This window comes from Myodes glareolus, chromosome 9 (assembly GCF_982192425.1).
Source record: "Myodes glareolus chromosome 9, mMyoGla1.1, whole genome shotgun sequence".
In the NCBI taxonomy this organism is placed as follows: domain Eukaryota; kingdom Metazoa; phylum Chordata; class Mammalia; order Rodentia; family Cricetidae; genus Myodes; species Myodes glareolus.
Window position 1 is genome coordinate 91,333,808 of NC_142034.1, and position 17,571 is coordinate 91,351,378.

The window sequence follows — 17,571 nt, forward strand, 5'->3', positions numbered from 1 at the left end:
ACACAACCAATCAAAACTTTTGAGTTAATTTGGTGGGATTTTGTCCTTTCACAAGCTCAATTTTTTTGTTTTGTTTGTTTTTTATTTCTCTGTGTACCCCTGGCTGTCTTGGAATTCGCTTTGTAGACCAGGCTGGCCTCGTCAAACCCAGAGATCCACCTGCCTCTGCCTCCCAAGCGCTGAGATTAAAAGTGTGAACTGGCACAACTCTTACACACTCTGTAAGCAGTCAATGAGCACAACAGCTGACTGGCATCACTAGTCGCTGTAGCTCAAACCACAAGGTTAGCAGAATTAAAGAGGACAAGAACGTAAAGCCAATGACATTCTATGCTATATCCTCTGCCCCCTTCCAGAAACAATGGCTTCTAAAACTTGCAATTTCCTGAGTGCAAAGGATGGACAGAAGATGACTTACTGTCCATGATCAGCCCTTTCAGCCAGATCTGAGTTTATGTGAGTAAGGTAACTCTCAGGAGGGGGTAGGAGAGTTGCCAGAACAACCACCTCTGGCACCTCTTGACCTGATCATTCATTTGTATCCTTTATGAAATCCTTTCAAGGCCTAAAGCTATGGCTCAGAGATTAAGAGCCCTAGCTGTTCTTCCAGAGGACCTGGGTTCAATTCCCAGAACCCATACAGCAGCTCAATACTGTCTATAACTCTAGCTCCATAGGCTCTGCCGCCCTCTCTGGCCACCTCAGGTACTACACACATACTCGATACTTGCAAAATAAAAACCAAATCTTATAAACCAGTAACCCTGAATTCCTGAATTCCCTGAGCCATTGTAGTACATTACTGAACATGAGGAACATGAGGAAGAGGTCATGGAAACTCCCAAAGTGTAAGGAAGTCACAACCCACGACTGGTACTGCTGTCCAAAGTAGAGGTAATCTGGAATCTTCTGTGCTGAACTGAATGGCAGGATGCCCAGTAGAAATATGCAAAGAACTGGAGAATGGCTAATATACAAAGAAGCCCAAATAATCAGTACCACAACTCCTTTTTTTATTTATTTAACTTTATTTTATGTGCATTGGAGTGAGGGTGTCAGGTCCCCTGGAACTGGAGTTACAGACAGTTATAAGCTGCCAAGTGGGTGATGAGAATTGAACCCAGGTCCTCTGAAAGAGCAGTCTCTCCACACCCAGTGTCACAAGAGTGTAGAGATTGGTCACCATACCTTTGATCCCAGAGGCAGAGGCAGGTGGACCTCAGAGTTAAAGGCTAGCGGCCAGCCTGGTCTACAGAGTTAGTTCTAGGTTAGCCGGAATTATGCATAGACTGTGTCTCAGAAATGAGAGAGAGAGAGAGAGAGAGAGAGAGAGAGAGAGAGAGAGAGAGAGAGAGAGAGCAGAAAAAAGGTTTTGTGTTTCATTTTTCTGTCATTGAATTCGCACTATGCCAACAATTCCACCCGTAAGTACATCTCTACCTGGGAAACAAACATCCTCAAAAGAAGTCTAAATAAATGTTCACTCACTTTATTCCCAAAATCAAGTAACACAAACCGTCTAGAACAAGAATAATTCTTGGAGCTGGAGAGATAGCTCTCAGCAGGGGGCTGCATAATCAAGAGAGCCACAGTTTCGATTCCAGCACCCACATAATTATAAGCTAGGCATCCCACAAATGCCTGTAACTTCAATGCCAAGAAGATCAAACTTCCTCTTCTGGCCTCCAGGTACACACCTGCACATGTATATGCCTCTACGTATCCATTCACACAAAACAACACACACACACAAAGTCATGCTGAACAAAACAAAGTAAACATAACTGAGTACACAGTGGATACAATTTTGTATGACTCTATCCACGTGAAATTCAAGAACAGATTGAATTAACCAACAGTTAGAGAAAACAGGACACTGGGGGTGGGGCGGGGGGGGGGGGGTAATGACCGAAAAGGAAAGTAAGGGAGGGAGGTTTTTGAAAGTATGGAAACGAACAATATATTGATTATGGTGGTGGTTACATGAGCATATGTAGTTCTGAAAACTCAAACACTACATCTAAAATAAGTAGTACATTTAACTAAACACTAATTCCAATAAGTTAATTAAATAAAAAGCAAATAAAGGCTACAATAGCAATACCAGCACACAACCATTAGGCTGACTGACAAGGATTGGCAAACCATAAAGTGACAGATGATAAAGGAACTCTATCATAGGGATGAAAGCTTGAACCGAATCACCTCAGTCCACACATGCTTACCCACAATCCAATTCTTCTATCCCAACTGTCTTACCTAAGTTCCCTAGTATACCCAAAAGAAACATGGGATTCTATCTAATTAGAAGTGTTATCAGTCGGGTAGTGGTGGCACACGCCTTTAATCCCAGTACTCAGGAGGCAGAGGCAACCGGATCTCTGAGTTAGAGGCCAGCCTGGTCTACAGAGAAAGTTCCAGGATGACCAGGACTACACAGAGAAACCTTGTCTCAAAAAACCAAACCAAAACAAAAAACGAACAAACAAATAAAACAAAACAAAAAAAAGTGTTATCAGGGCTGGAGAGATGGCTCAGAGGTTAAGGACCCTGACTGTTCTTCCAGGGGGTCCTGAGTTCAATTCCCAGCAACCACATGGTGACTCACAACCATCTACAATGAGATCTGGTGCCCTCTTCTGGTATGCAGTCATACATGGAGGCAGCACACTGTATTGTATACATAATAAATAATCTTAAAAAAAAAAAAAGTGTTATCCACAGAGACAGCTGTAGGGCCCTGTCTTCCCTGTTCCTCGAGGCCAAAGCACAGGATGCAAAAATTGTTTGCGCTAAACAGCCTAGCTTCCCCTGCTCATTCTGCCAGTGGGAGGGAATTAGTTCAAAGCCTTGTTTCTGTCTTTGCTATGATAATTTCACCTGCTAAGAAAGGTCCTCACAGGCGCCCTAAATCTCCTCCCATCTGTCTGTCAGGGTTCCCAGCTCCATACCCCCTACATGGAGGCTCCAGCTGCCGGCGCCAAGCGGTCAACACTATGATCTCACTCCCAGGTGGGAGGGGGCTCTCGTCCTCTTGCCTCCCAGTATTTAAGCTGATATGTGCTGAATAAAGTTGTCATTTACCCTTTGGGCGAATGAACCTGGTCTCTCTGTGTGTGTCTGTTCAACTCCTAGGATATTGATCCAGCCTCGCGGTTCGGTTCGGGAAGCGCGCACCCGTATTGGAGAGTGGGTTTCGCAGATAAGCGTGGGACAGACAGCCATACATTGGAAGCAATTCCTATTTATCAACAGCCGCCAAGTACTCAGTAACCAGCTAGTCTAGGCACCTAGTAAAAAGAGCAATGAACGAGAATTGGGAAATGCATAAGGGACAAATTACAGATGAAGAAAACAGGAGAATTTCACAGACATAATGATGGGCAGAGAACATGGACGTAAGATTGAAAAGGGGGCACAACTAGCCTATGCCTTTGGGAGAGTTGGCTGGCAGTAGTAACCTCAAGGGCTTTGAAAATGATTTTTACCATATCCTGAGTAGCAGTCATAGCATGTGTTATATACTCAGGAGGAAATTCACTGAGCTGTATAGTTTAATTGTGTATAAGCTACATACAATCAGTATTAGTAGTCACACACATGCACAAGCACAAAAACGTTTTTAATCTATCACTGTTCACTTCCTACAACTTTGTTTCCCAAGAGTGTCCCTCAGAGTGTCTGAGATGCCAATGGAACCACTCAAGTCTGACACCAACCAGACAGGGAGGACTTCTGACATAGCACTAACAATACAAATGGTCTTGAGATGGTAATTTTTTTAATATATGTAAGAGAGATTGTAGGAAACTTAGGTTATTTTATTTTATTTTAAAAAGTCCCCTTAAATATTTAGGGCTGAACAACTTAAATTCTTTTCTTTTTTAAAAAAAGATTTATTTATTCATTATATATACAGTGTTCTGCAGGCCAGAAGAGGGCACCAGATCTTACTACAGATGGTTGTGAACTACCATGTGGTTGCTGGGAATTGAACTCAGGACCTCTGGAACAGCAGGCAGTACTCTTAGCCACTGAGCTATCTCTCCAGCCCTAGATAGGTTATTTTAAAAACTACTAAAATCTAAACTTTTTAACACAGTTAAAAAAGGTTTCATAAAGAATAACAAGATAAATATCTATGCACAACTTCCCAAAGTACAGCCCATAAAGAAATTACATTTTTCTAGGCAGTGTTGGGACTCAAATGCAGGGCAGTGGACACACTAGGCAAGAGATCCACCACTTAGTTACAGGCCTCAGTCTTGATGAGGCTACATATTTTGCCACCTACTAACTGTATAACTTTTGTTTATACAGTGACAACAACATACAGATTATAAAAAGCAAATGGCCAATTTCAAGCATGTGATCCGTGAACAAAAGTATCTTAGCAGTAAAAAGCATTTTAAAGCTGTTTTTGTTTTGTTTGCAGTGCTGAGAACCGAGCTCAGAGCCTTGTCCATTTAGGCAAGAGCTGACACTACTACTGAGCTAAATCTTCAATCCCAGGACTTTGTATTTTAAAGAGTTTTAAGAACTCACAGGGGGGCTGGAGAGATGGCTGAGCGGTTAAGAGCACTGGCTGTTCTTTCAGAGGACACAAGTTCAATTCCCAGCACCAATATAGCAACTCAGAGCTGTCTATAACTCCAGTTCCAGGGGATCTGATACCTTCATGGACATAAAATAAAGTTAAATAAATTATTAAAAAGAAAGGAAGGAAGGAAGGAAGGAAGGAAGGAAGGAAGGAAGGAAGGAAGGAAGGAAGGAAGGAAGGAAGGAAGGAAGGAAGGGACGGACTCACAGGTCTGGCAAAATGGTTCAGTGGGTAAAAAAACACTACTTGCCGTGTGACCCTCAGGACCTAAATTCAATCCTTGAACTCATGTACAGAGCTGGCTGTGGTGACTGAACTACAATGGTAATTATATCACTCCTATGGTGAGATGGGAGACAGAGGCAGGAGAATCAACCTCAATACACTAGAAGGAGGGAACCAATCCCCAGAAGTTGTTCTGACCTCCAAGCACACTGTGGCATTTCCACACTCTCACATACAAACAGTACGTCTTTTTTTTTTTTTTTTTTTACGAAAGAATTACATTCTTTTGTCAACCCATAGGCAAATCATGCTCCTATCTATCCGTACACTCTATCTAGTCTATATCTAAAATGACTCATTGCCTCCTCTTCCACCATCTGTTACTAGGTTGTCGTTTCTCCCCTGGAATAACACAACAGTCTACTAGCTGCTCCAACTTTTCTTGTTTCAATGCAGGCTCTGAACAGATTGCCAGAACGGTCCTGTAAAGCACAGATGCTGCAGGATCAAACTTCCATAATCCACATCAACCGCACATATCTTCTGGTCCATGTAGGAATCACAAGCTCAAATGTATCAGCAGACAACATGAAGAGAGCCTGACGGACAACTAGACAGGAAAGCATAATTTATGATTCAAAAGGCCAATAACTACTAAGCTCCAGTTTTCACACAAAACCAGAAATAGATGTTTTGACATGCAAAGTCCTAACCCTAAAATCTGTGCATATCAGATTAAGATTGTCCATGGACTCCCACCTATATGAAGACTAACTAGTCTGTAACTTGTGACCTAAAAGAAGTCCAATATTTATTATACTCTGCTTTTGCAAAGTATTACATCATCTATCTCAGTTCCTTCACTCAAGCTGTACAAGGCAAGCCATGGGACTATTTACTCATCCCTCCTCATAGAAATCACACACCCTCGCCAGGCATGGGTGACACATACCTATATCTGTAACCCTAACCCTTGAGAGGTCAAGGCAAAGACTGTGTCATAAGTTCAAGGCCAGCCCAAGCTACATAGCTATACCCTGTCTCATAAGAAACATGAAGGACAACAGGCACCTGCACTCACAAGTACATAATTAAAAACTAAAGGGGGAGATGGAGAAACAACTCAGTGGTTAAGAGCACTTGTTCCTGCAGAGGAGCAGGGTTCAGTTCTCAGGACCCACATGGTGGTTAACAATTATCTGTAACTCCAGCTCCAAGGAATTTGAAGCCCTTTCCTGACCTTCATGGGCACCAGGCACATATGTGGTACATGCAGACAAAACACTCATACCCATAAAAAAAGCATATAAAATCTAAAAAATTAAATTAATATATTAAAAAGGAAACAAGACAGACAGCCTTCTAGTCACAGTCCCCTGGTTACCTTTGCCATGACAGCCCCTGTCCCCAGTACATCTATGCCCATGTCTAATTTCTGCCAAGTCTCAAAGAGTAGCTTTTATAATGTTCCTTATGTAACTGGAGAGATGCCTCAGTTTTGTTGTATAAGCATAAGGTTAGGAGTTGAGATTCCAAAACTCAAAATCTGGATGTGTCCTGCATGTGCTTTTAACCACAGCATAACTTAGCCCAAAAGGCACAAGCTCCAGGCTCTTAGAGAGACCCTGACTTAAAGAGCAAGACCTCAGAGTGAAAAGGAAGACACCCAACACTGTCCTCAGGCTTCCAGTGCAGACATATGTATGTATGTATACACCACACATATAAACAACACATGCATACAAAATAAGCAACTAAAATGTCCCCTATAAAACTATCTTCTATCTCCCACAGCACCAACTAAATTCATTTCTGCATAGAAGACGGCAAACTACTGTTAGCAATATACATATACATACCTGATTCTACTCTGTATCTCTGGTATTACCAAAGGGAGCATGCTCAATAATGAAGGAATGAAGCTACTTACCTACTTATGTAACAATATGCACCTCAATTTGATGGTCATTATGTTAATAAGATCCCTTAGGTTTTTCAGTATCCAGACTATCAAGGCCAGAGGGAAGAAACTATTATTAAACTTGAATGAGAAATAACATGAATTCATGGTACCTTTTACACGTATTTCTTAGCCCTGTCTACCACAAGGGTCTACAAACAGGGACAACAAATAGTTTATAGAAACACACCCCATAAAAAGCCGGAGTGTCATACAACATAGACCTGGGACCATCTAATCCAAAAAAGCCAGGAAATACACAAAGACAGGAGGGCGCGGGCATCAAAAGAAAGTGGGAGCTACCTAGAAGGGGCTCTCATTAGCCAAATCTGGGACACTGAGAATCAGTAAAGATGGTAATTGACTGTTAACACACCAAATAAACAAAAGCCCACGAGAGTACAGTGGCACAGATAAAGAGCTGGAGAATCAGGCTAGTTCTGTGAACACTATCTTATAAACAGAAAAAGAATGACAACTAGATCACAATTTTGAAACTTTACTGGAAAGAGAGACGTCTTGGTTAGGATACTGCAATCTTTAGGTGAGGAGCAAGACTGTTATGATGTGTCAAACAGCTCCCTGCACACAAACTCAGCAAGAACAGAGGAGAAAACTGAAATTATTACAGAAATCTAGCTGCTGCCACCTTAACCAAGGGACAGTGTAGCATAGGTCCTAATGCCTCATGATGTGATTTGATGTGACATACATTTCTCCTATGATGAAGCATTCCCACCAAAAGCTTAGCTTGGATGCAGCTCACCCACGTTCCAGTTTACAGGAAGCACAGAAGCTGAAGAAGCAAGTTAGATGACACCATGAGAAAATACTCAAATGAATGCAGAATGCTGCACATCGTTGCACATGTGTAAGACAACTAACTCAGCTGGGCTCTTCTGAGAAGTCAGTGGGGGAAAAGAAGGAAAAATAAATAGCCCGTTCTAAATTAAGACAGTAAAGAGACAACTAAGTACAAATTTAGGGGCAACAATACTACAATGTTTGCAACCTACTTTCAATTTTATTTTATTTTTTTTTTTGCAATGCAGTAAAGATTTACACCTGGATAAGAAAGAAGGAGGTAGGGGAGGAAAATAAGAAGGAAGAGAAAGTAACACAGAGAAGATGCCAAGGTGGCCCAAGATGATTGCTGAGCGAGCCCAGGTGAAAAGAATGCTTCTGCCTGTTGACTCCCAACTCAATGTGCATATGCCATTTCTCATGCAAAACCAGGAGGCTTACCACAGTGAGAACCAACTACTGAGCAAGCAGAAAGTGCTAGGTTTGGGGTCTGGACAGGAAGGACAATTTTTAAAACTTCTACTTTAAAGGCCACTTACCACCATTAAAGACTCAGGAGATAAGTGCAGCCCAAGGCAAAGCCAGCTTAAGGTGCATTGCTGAAGATCATTCAAGTCTTTGCACACACTGAGCAAGTCACTGAGCTTAACCCTCACCAACGGCCAGATCTTTCAAAGTGCCTACCTAGTCCACCTCCTCCTCAGAAGCTGCCCTAAAGACACACTACTTATATGTGAAATATGCACAAAATTATTTCTGTAGCATTATATGATATAGCAAAACACTGGAAATGATCCATATACCAACCCATCATTCCAGACTAGTTACACAAATTACAGCCTATTTATACAATAAATCAGCTTGCACTTTTTTAAAAGTAACCCCTCAAAAACCTGAGAGCCCTTTGGGAACTGATATACAAGACGGCCACATCATATTTTACATTAAAATAGGTTAAGAGTCAGGGACTAGACAGATGATTCTGCAGTTAAGAACACAGAGACCTGGATTTAATTCCCAGAACCCCATAGCAGCTTACAATTGTCTATAACTACAGTTCAAGGGGATCCAAAGCCCTTTTCTGGCTTCCACAGTTACCAGGCACACGTGTGGTACACAGACATGCATGCAGGCAAAACACCAAACAAACAAACAAAAATACACATAAGATAAAATAATATTAAATATTTTTTTTTAAAAAAGGGTTCAGGGGGCTGGAGAGATGGCTCAGAGGTTAAGAGCATTGCCTGCTCTTCCAGAAGTCCTGAGTTCAATTCCCAGCAACCACATGGTGGCTCACAACCATCTGAAATGAGATCTGATGCCCTCTTCTGGCCCACAGGCAGACACACAGACAGAATATTGTATACATAATAAATAAATAAATATTTTTTTTAAAAAAGGGTTCAGACTATGCATGATAGAATAGGCTTTTAATCCTGGCACTCAGGAGGCAGAGGAAGACAGATCTCTGAGTGTGTAAGGCCAAGCTGATCTACATAGCAAATTCCAAGCCAGACAGAACTCCACACTGAGATCCTCATCTCAAAATAACAGTAATAATAAAAACAACAATAGTAATACCAAAAATTATATATGAGTATAGAAAGAAAGATAATGCATCAATGTAGAACAAGAGCCTTGCATTTTCTTTTGTACTTGTACTTTATAGTTTATACCATGCATACATATAATTTACTTTAAAATGTGTCAAGTATTGATGGCCATCTCCGTCAGTCTTAAGTAATTAAGATAGAAATAGCAAGTAGTTAAAAAGAATTGAGTTAAAAATCCCTCAAAGAGGGCATGAAGAAATAGCTAAGCAGTTAGGAACACTTGCTATTCTTACAAAGGACCCATGTCCAGTTCCCAGAACCCATGTGACAGCTCATACTCTAACTCTTCTGTCCTCCATGGGCACTGCTCACAGGCAGTATACAAATATACAGGCAAAATACCTATACACATAAAATAGAAAAATAAATCTCTTTTTAAATCCCCTAAGGCCTGAATGAACTACACAGGGAAACTCAAAATTAACTCCCTTGGTGTGGGAGAATTGTCTGTATTCTGTCAATCATGTATTTTAATAAAACGCTGATTGGCCAGGCAGGAAGTATAGGCGGGTCAACCAGACAGGAAGTAGAGGCGGAGTAATGAGAATAGGATAAGGCTAGGGAGGAGAGAGGTTCCTCTGCCACTCCTGGGCAGACCACCGAAGAGGCAACATGTAAGCTGTCACATTGAGAAAGGTACTGAGCCCGTGTGGCTAACATAGATAAGAATAATGGGTTAAGATAAGTCATAAGAATTAATAAGTAGCCTGACCTAATGGGCCAATCAGTTTATAACCTTATGGAGTCTTGTGTGTGATTTCTCTTTGGGGCATGCCGGCTGAGGGGTACCGGGCGGGACAGATACCCCAACAAGCCGGCCCTCATGTTACACTCCCTGAAGGAAGTGCTGCACTGGAGATCAACACAGCATCTCAATTATTTCAACACAGCTAATTTTGACTCCATCACTGGGACAGCTGCTTCTTTTTTTTTTCTTAAATATTTATTATGTATACAATACTCTGTCTGCGCGTATGCCTGCAGGCCAGAAGAGGGCACCAGACCTCATTACAGATGGTTGTGAGCCACCATGTGGTTGCTGGGAATTGAACTCAGGACCTTTGGAAGAGCAGGCAGTGCTCTTAACCTCTGAGCCATCTCTCCAGCCTGACAGCTGTTTCTTTAACTAACAAGTAGGTAAACTAGCTGACTTGTATTTAGGCTTCATGTTGTGATGTTTAGAATGTCTTTAAAATACCACAGTTCTATTCACCAGAGCTAGAGGAGAGGCACTCAGAACTGAGGCTGGCTAGGAGGGCAGATATCACCTGACCATCTCAAGTTATTTTCCTCTGTTTTAGTAACCAGATGTAGAATTGAAATTGTGTGAATGAAGGATGTGCAGTGGCTTTTTGAAAACACACTTTAAAAACTGTGCCTCTATTGATCAGCCAGTTAAGAGTAGGAGAGAATATGGCAACTGAATGTGATGACATCATCTGGGAACTGGGAACAGGAACCAGCAGGATGTTAGGAAATCAGGGTGAGAGAGGTGTAACCATATCTCCTGGCCAACATCACAGCCCATCCCTGTGTTGGCATTCCCAGACAGTTTGTGTTTGAGTAATCTCATAATTCCATTAATAAAAGTCAGCTACACAAAGGCAAAGGCTCCCAAAATTCTCTATTTGGTGAGCTCAGACCAATATTACATATAGATACCTCTACCCTTAGATATTCTCATCTCTAGGCAAATCAAAGTCATTATTATTCTCAGCCAACACAAACTCATTCTTACTTCTCCCCTAATCTCGTGCTCTATTACAGTATCCTGAGAAACAAAGCAAACTCAAGGGCCTAAAGCAAAAGAGAAAAATCTAAAACTAATGATATTACTCAATTCTCCTGTTACTAAAACCAACCCTTAAACTCTGTACATCCTCCACCTATGACTTTCACAAAGCCATAGCACCCCAGTAAGCACCCCAGTAAGCACTCTGGTTCACTTATCAATGTTCACTAAGCCTTCAGTCTCTTCATCCTGCATTCACTTGCCAAGCTAACTTCCCAAAATACCGATTCACTTGCGTAAGTTACCTTTGCTACTCCAAGAACAGAAAGAAAATAACAAAATGGAAGTAATGACACAGTAGGCTAACTAAAACAAGCTCGATGAACAACGTGTTGTAATGCAAGGAGACAGTACTATTGGGTATGTGCTCCTCCAAATATGTTCCTATTTACAATGTATTGTATGGTCAAGTTACATAAGCTTACTAAGTCAACTATCTCCTTAAGAGTGGAAAATGGACAGAAAATGGGTCACAGCAGTGACAAAGGAATCCATGCAAAACCAGGGGCCAGAGCTGGGGAAATGGCTCAGAGGAAAAAACTCTTGTCCTACAAGCTGGAGGAGGGGCATAAGAATCCCAGCACTAGTAAGTTCTGGATTCAATGAAGTACACTGTAAAGAGAGCTCAAGCAAATAAAGAGGAGAAAAACATCTAATGTTAACTTTGGGTCTCTGCATGAACACACATACACATGGACACATACACATGAGCGTGCATACACACATTAAAGCATAACACATACACATGCAAAAGAAAAAAGAAAAAAAAAGAAAGAGGAAGAAACAAGAACCTCTCAGACTTCTAAGTCAAAAGTACATTCAAGCTGAATATGCTAAGTGACCTAAAAGCAAGTGCCCTGAAGCAGGTGTGGTGGCATGCAGCTATAATCCCAGCACCACGTGAAGGAGGCCCGCAAGTTCTTGCCCAGTCTGGGCTGCATACAAAACCCTATCTCAAACCCAAAAACAAAGGAAAGGGGGAAATCAGAAGAGGAAAAATCCAAAATCCCAAATGTCTTATTAGAAAAAGGTTTGGAAAGTGAGGTTTTGTCATTAAGAAATCTATCCACTCTAAAGAAAACTAAAAAAAAGTTCTCTATATCCATCCTACAGATACCTTACTTAATAGATTGAGTTCATGACATGACCTGCTAGGCAACGTTTTCCTACAAGAAAATGCTATAATCTTTTTGGCTGGAGTCTGCAGGCCCTTCTAAATTAGCATCTGGTAAATCTTTCTGTAAGAGTATACTTAGGTACTGGGTGGTGGTGGCGCACACTTTTAATCCCAACACCAGGGAGGCAGAGGCAGGTGGACTCATGTAAATTCGAGGTCATCCTGATCTACAGAGAGAGTTCTAAGACAACAGGTTTATACAGAGAAACCATGTCTTAAGAAAAAGAGGGTATACTTGGACTGGGGGATATACCTCAGTTGGTAGTTGTCTAGTATGCACAAAAGCCTTGGGTTTGATCACCAACATCAAATAAAACAGTATAGTTGTGCATGCCTGTAATTCTCAGCACCCTGAGGTGATGCAGAAACATCACTAGTTCAAGGTCATCCTCAGCTATTTAGTAGGTTCAAGGCCAGCCTGTCTCAAAAGAAGAAAATAATATACTAAACATGCCAACATACATATTATCACTGTAAACTTATAAATTAGTTTCTGTTCTTATACAACAGTATTGTAAAGCTACTGATGCTAGCTGGGTGGTGGTGGCGGTGCACGTCTTTAATCTCAGCACTTGGGAAGCAGAGGCAGGCGGATCTCTGTGAGTTCAAGACCAGCATGGTCTACAGAGCTAGTTCCAGGACAGGCTCCAAAGCTACAGAGAAACCCTGTCTCAAAAAACCAAAAAAAAAACAAAAACAAAAACAAAAACAAAAACAAAAAAAAGCTACTGATGCTAACCCATCCCAGGATAAAGAAGCACTTTGAGAACACTGAATGGACCAGATTTCTGAGGGTGCTAAAAACATCACCCTGAATGATGATGCGATTCTAAAATCACATGTGCCTATTTAAATACAAATTGAGTTACATTTCAAAACTGTCACATATTGCCAATTCACGGACACACACCTGTAATCCCAGCACTACGGGACTACATAGGAGGATCACAAGCTCAGTGTAACCAGCATCACGGGGCAAGATCCAGGCTCAAAAACAAAAAGCAGAAAGTAAACACTTTGACAACTACTGACTGCTATAGTGAAGAGAACAGGTTTCAAACATCTTGGCCGTGGCAAAGTTTACCACAAAGCACTTCTGAAAAACGATCTCAAACTCACTATTGCTAACTATTGGGGTTTGTTTGAGAAAGAGAGAGCCTGGATGGATAATGAGACCTGAAGGCTAGACTTCTTTTTTTGTTGTTGTTGGTTTTTTGAGACAGGGTTTCTCTGTGTAACAGTCCTAGCTGTCTTGGAACTCACTCTGTAGACCAGGCTGGCCTCAAACTCACAGAGATCTGCCTAGCCAGCACCTGCCTCCCACACCTGTCTCCTGGAGTGCTGGGATTAAAGGTATGTGCCACCACCGCCGGGCAAGGCTAGATGTTTTTAAGAGAAGGGTAGAGATAGGCAGTGGTGACTCACACCTATCCAAATCCCGGCAGAGACAAGTGGATCTCTGTGAGTTCAAGGCCAGTCTGGCCTACAGAGCTAGTTCCAGGACAGGCTCCAAAGCTACAAAGAAACTCTGTCTCAAAAAAAATAAAAAAGAAAAAAAAAGAAAAAAGAGAGATGGGTAGAAACAGACATTCAGCAGCTGCTTCCTTTTGTTTTTTTATTGAGACAGTGCCACACTCTACAGCCCAGACTGGCCTGAGACTCACAGCCAGCCTCCCAATACCGGGATTGCAGGTTCATGAGCTGCCTGCCACACCCAGTTTCAATGATTTCTAAAAGAAAATTGTAGACAGCGTTAAGAGATTTCTGCCTGTGTACTTGTGACCAGAAGTTGTTCTAAACAAGAGCCCAGAGGATAGAGGCACAGTCTCTGAAGCCATACTGCCTGGATTCCTCTCTCCTCTCTGCTCTTATATTTTTGGTTGTGAGCCTAGCCTTTAATGGCTGAGCCATCTCTCCAGCCCTTCTCTCTGTTCTTGAACACAGAATTTAACCACTCAATGCACTGGTTTCCTCAGTAATGAAGCACTAGGGGCTCTTACCTCACCAGATTATTGTAAGGACACAATGAGTTCATATCTTAAAAGTAACTAGACTATCTTCAGAGAGTAAACAGCTCTTAGTGTGCTATGGTGTGCTTACCAAGAGTATTAGCAAATGCAAAGAAATCCAACTCCTACAGGTCAGAGTGTAAGTCTATAACAGATATTTTCTAAACAGTACAGGATGGAGGCAATCTAGAGAAAATGTTAGGTAATGAAAAAGTTGTGTTTTCAAGAGTTACCTGACAATGTCTATCCTGTCAGGCTGACAGATGACAGATCAAAAGTATGCATCTGAGCTATAAGCTATTTGAGAAGGGAAAGATGGAGGGTTGAATTCACTGGAGTTCCTTATATACAGCACATGCATTTTAATGTACTGTTGCCTCTCTTATGCTCCTTAATTACTTTCAGATTCACCTGAAGAACTGACTAAAGATCTGCTTTATTTTCAGAAAATAAGCAGAGTATCAGAAATGAGCAAAATCCTGTGCTGCTAGTTTATATCAACTACAAGTCGGAGTCACTAGACGAGAAAGAGCTTCCACTTAGAAAATACCTCCACAATCTAGGGCTGTAGTCAAGCTTGTCTGGTTTTTTCTTATTAGTGAGGGTCCAGCCCATTGAAACGGGGGCCACCTTACGTTGGTGGTCCTGGGCTCTATAAGAAAGCAGCCTGAACAAGGCATGAGGAACAAACCAGTAAGCAGCACTCCCCTATGGCCCCTGCATCAGCTTCTGCCTCCAGGTTCCTGCCTGTTTGAGTTCCTGTCCTGACTTCCTTCAATGATGAACAGTGATGTGGAAGTGTAAGCCACATAAACGTTTTCCTCCCCAACAATTGGTCTTGGTGTTTCATCACAGCAACAGTAATCCTGACTAGGACAAGTGTCACGCCAAACAATGAGCTAGCATGTACTCTTCAAGTGAAAATCCACTGTGAAGGGCTGAGGAGATGGCTCAGTCAATGAAGTGCTTATTGCACAATCGTGAAAACCTAAGTTAATCTATATAAATTAAAAAAAAAAGATAAATAAAAACCACCTCAAAGTCGGGCGGTGGTGGCGCACGCCTTTAATCCCAGCACTCGGGAGGCAGAGGCAGGCGAATCCCTGTGAGTTCGAGGCCAGCCTGGTCCACAAGAGCTAGTTCCAGGACAGGCACCAAAAACTACAGAGAAACCCTGTCTCGAAAAATCAAAAAAAAAAAAAAAAAAAAAAACCACCTCAAAGTCGGAGGTGGCACTTATCTCCTGCCCAGCATCGCAGACCCAGTGATGGGGTTCATCAAGAGACTGTCTCAAAATAAGGCAGAAGAGCTACTGAAAAAGATAGTCACCATCAACCTGGCCTTCACACTGTGACTGAAACAGTCACAGTGAATACGTATACACACTTATATACAGACACAAACACTTACTTCACTTAAAACAAACAAACAAAAAAACCCAAGAAAATCCAAAGGCTTAAGCTCACTGGATATAAAGGGCTAGATCGGACCCCAGCTCTTCATTTACTAATTTTTTTATTTTTTTATTTATTTATTATGTATACGATATTCTGTCTGTGTGTATGCCTGCGGGCCAGAAGAGGCAGCAGACCTCATTACAGATGGTTGTGAGTCACCATGTGGTTGCCGGGAATTGAACTCAGGACCTTTGGAAGAAGAGGCAATGCTCTTAACCACTGAGCCATCTCTCCAGCCCCTCCATTTACTAGTTGTATGGCCTGGGTGACCTGCACTTCCTCAGTACTTCTGAGCTCATTCTACTATCTAAAACCCAAGTGAGCACACATCAATTAAAGAACACGCCAACTGCCTACTGACTGCCTAGAAGCTAGCAGTGTTCTCAATAGATACTATGAAGGGACTCTTCCTGAGAAGACCCTCTAGGAGTCCTCAACGCAGATGACAGACAACTGCTTTACATGGTATCTACAAAAAATAATCTGGCCTGGAAGCAACAATAAATCATGAAATAAAATATCTCAAAATGATCACTTGTTTTATGAGCTATCTACCCCAAACCCCCAAAATCACCATTTATTTTCTATTGGGATTCTGACTAAAAGATATTTAGGACTATAGCTTGTACTACTTACATTTGTGTAGTTTTTATTGTTAATTATGCAACAGCCCCTTCACTGACCCACATACACACAACACTAAGCACAAATGTCCAATATGTCTTCCATCCCCTAGCAATGGAAAAAGAAAAGATTTATCTATTGGTGTTTGAAATACAGCCTCACTATAGCCCAGGCAATAATAACCTGCAGCAATCCTCCTGCCTTAGCCTCCCAAGTACTGGGATTACAGATGTGAGCCACAATACACAACTCTAAAAAGATTTCTTGATTTTTTAAATTTATTTCAGTGAGGTAAATCCCACAAAACAACACAACCCAGGGTGATGGCTTACCTGGAAGTACTCTGCACTTCAGATCCACCACTGACTGAACAGGGCATCCCCTTTCAGCCTAGTCTGAGAAAAGACAGCAGTCAAGCATCTTCCAAGACTCTCCGTTTACTGTATCCAGCATTCTTCAACAAAATCCCAAACATGCACTTCGGTAACTGCTGAAAGACAGAGAGCAATCCATACACCCACCATGGCACCAGCAGCACACTACAGCCACCAAGAATGGAAAGAAAGGCCTGGGGCAGTACTCTTCACCCCGGCTTTGAGAGAAGGATTCTACATGACAAATAGTGAAATATAGCTAATATTAATATGTACTCATGATAAATAGCATACAATCTACAAATGAGAGCATCTAAAAACTCACTTAACCATCCACATACACTGTTGCTGATCATTCAATACAATGAGCTCACTGTCAGTTTTCTACGACAGCTCTTCCACCATTACAAAAGAAATCTGCCAGTCAAAATGAAAGTGAGGATTCAAATATCTCCCAATATTTACTGATATACCTATCAAAGAAATCATTTGATTTGCTGCTGAAAAGACATCAAACCTTCATACATTACTATATCCTTGATGTTCAACTAGAATACAGAACATTCTGAAACCTGACAATCACTGTAAGAGTGAACTTAAGTTCACTAGAGGCCAACACCCCACAACAACTAATCAAACCAAAGAGACAATAAAGAACACTAAGCAATAATTTACAAGATGACACCCATAAACATTACAGTCAACCCAGATTCTATTAACATCCATTTTCAACCGCGTGGGCTTTCCCATTAGACTACAGATACTAATGAACAGAGAGAGAAAGGACACTAGATAGTTTAGACAGCCAGAGGGAAGATGAAGCTGCGACTCACTTGTCACATCACTGCCAGGGTCCCTGCAGTATTCAATACCTACAGGCAGCTGATGGGCGTGTTTAATTCTCAAGAATGTTTCAAGTTCCCTTCTACAGGA

At 41.6% G+C, this 17,571-nt stretch overlaps 1 protein-coding gene across 5 annotated transcripts in view; it reads right to left on the reverse strand.

The window, feature by feature from the left end:
* Fbxw11 (F-box and WD repeat domain containing 11) overlaps positions 1-17,571 on the reverse strand; it is a 103,285-nt gene that overhangs the window by 76,031 nt on the left and 9,683 nt on the right. Inside the window, exon 1 of one of the 5 annotated variants that reach the window (XM_048436034.3) lies at positions 16,597-16,663. The exons of the other annotated variants lie outside the window; for them this stretch is intronic. The gene's annotated coding sequence lies outside the window, so the exon portion shown is untranslated. Of the gene's footprint in view, positions 1-16,596; positions 16,664-17,571 lie in introns of those variants that run through there. 5 annotated transcript variants of the gene reach the window in all.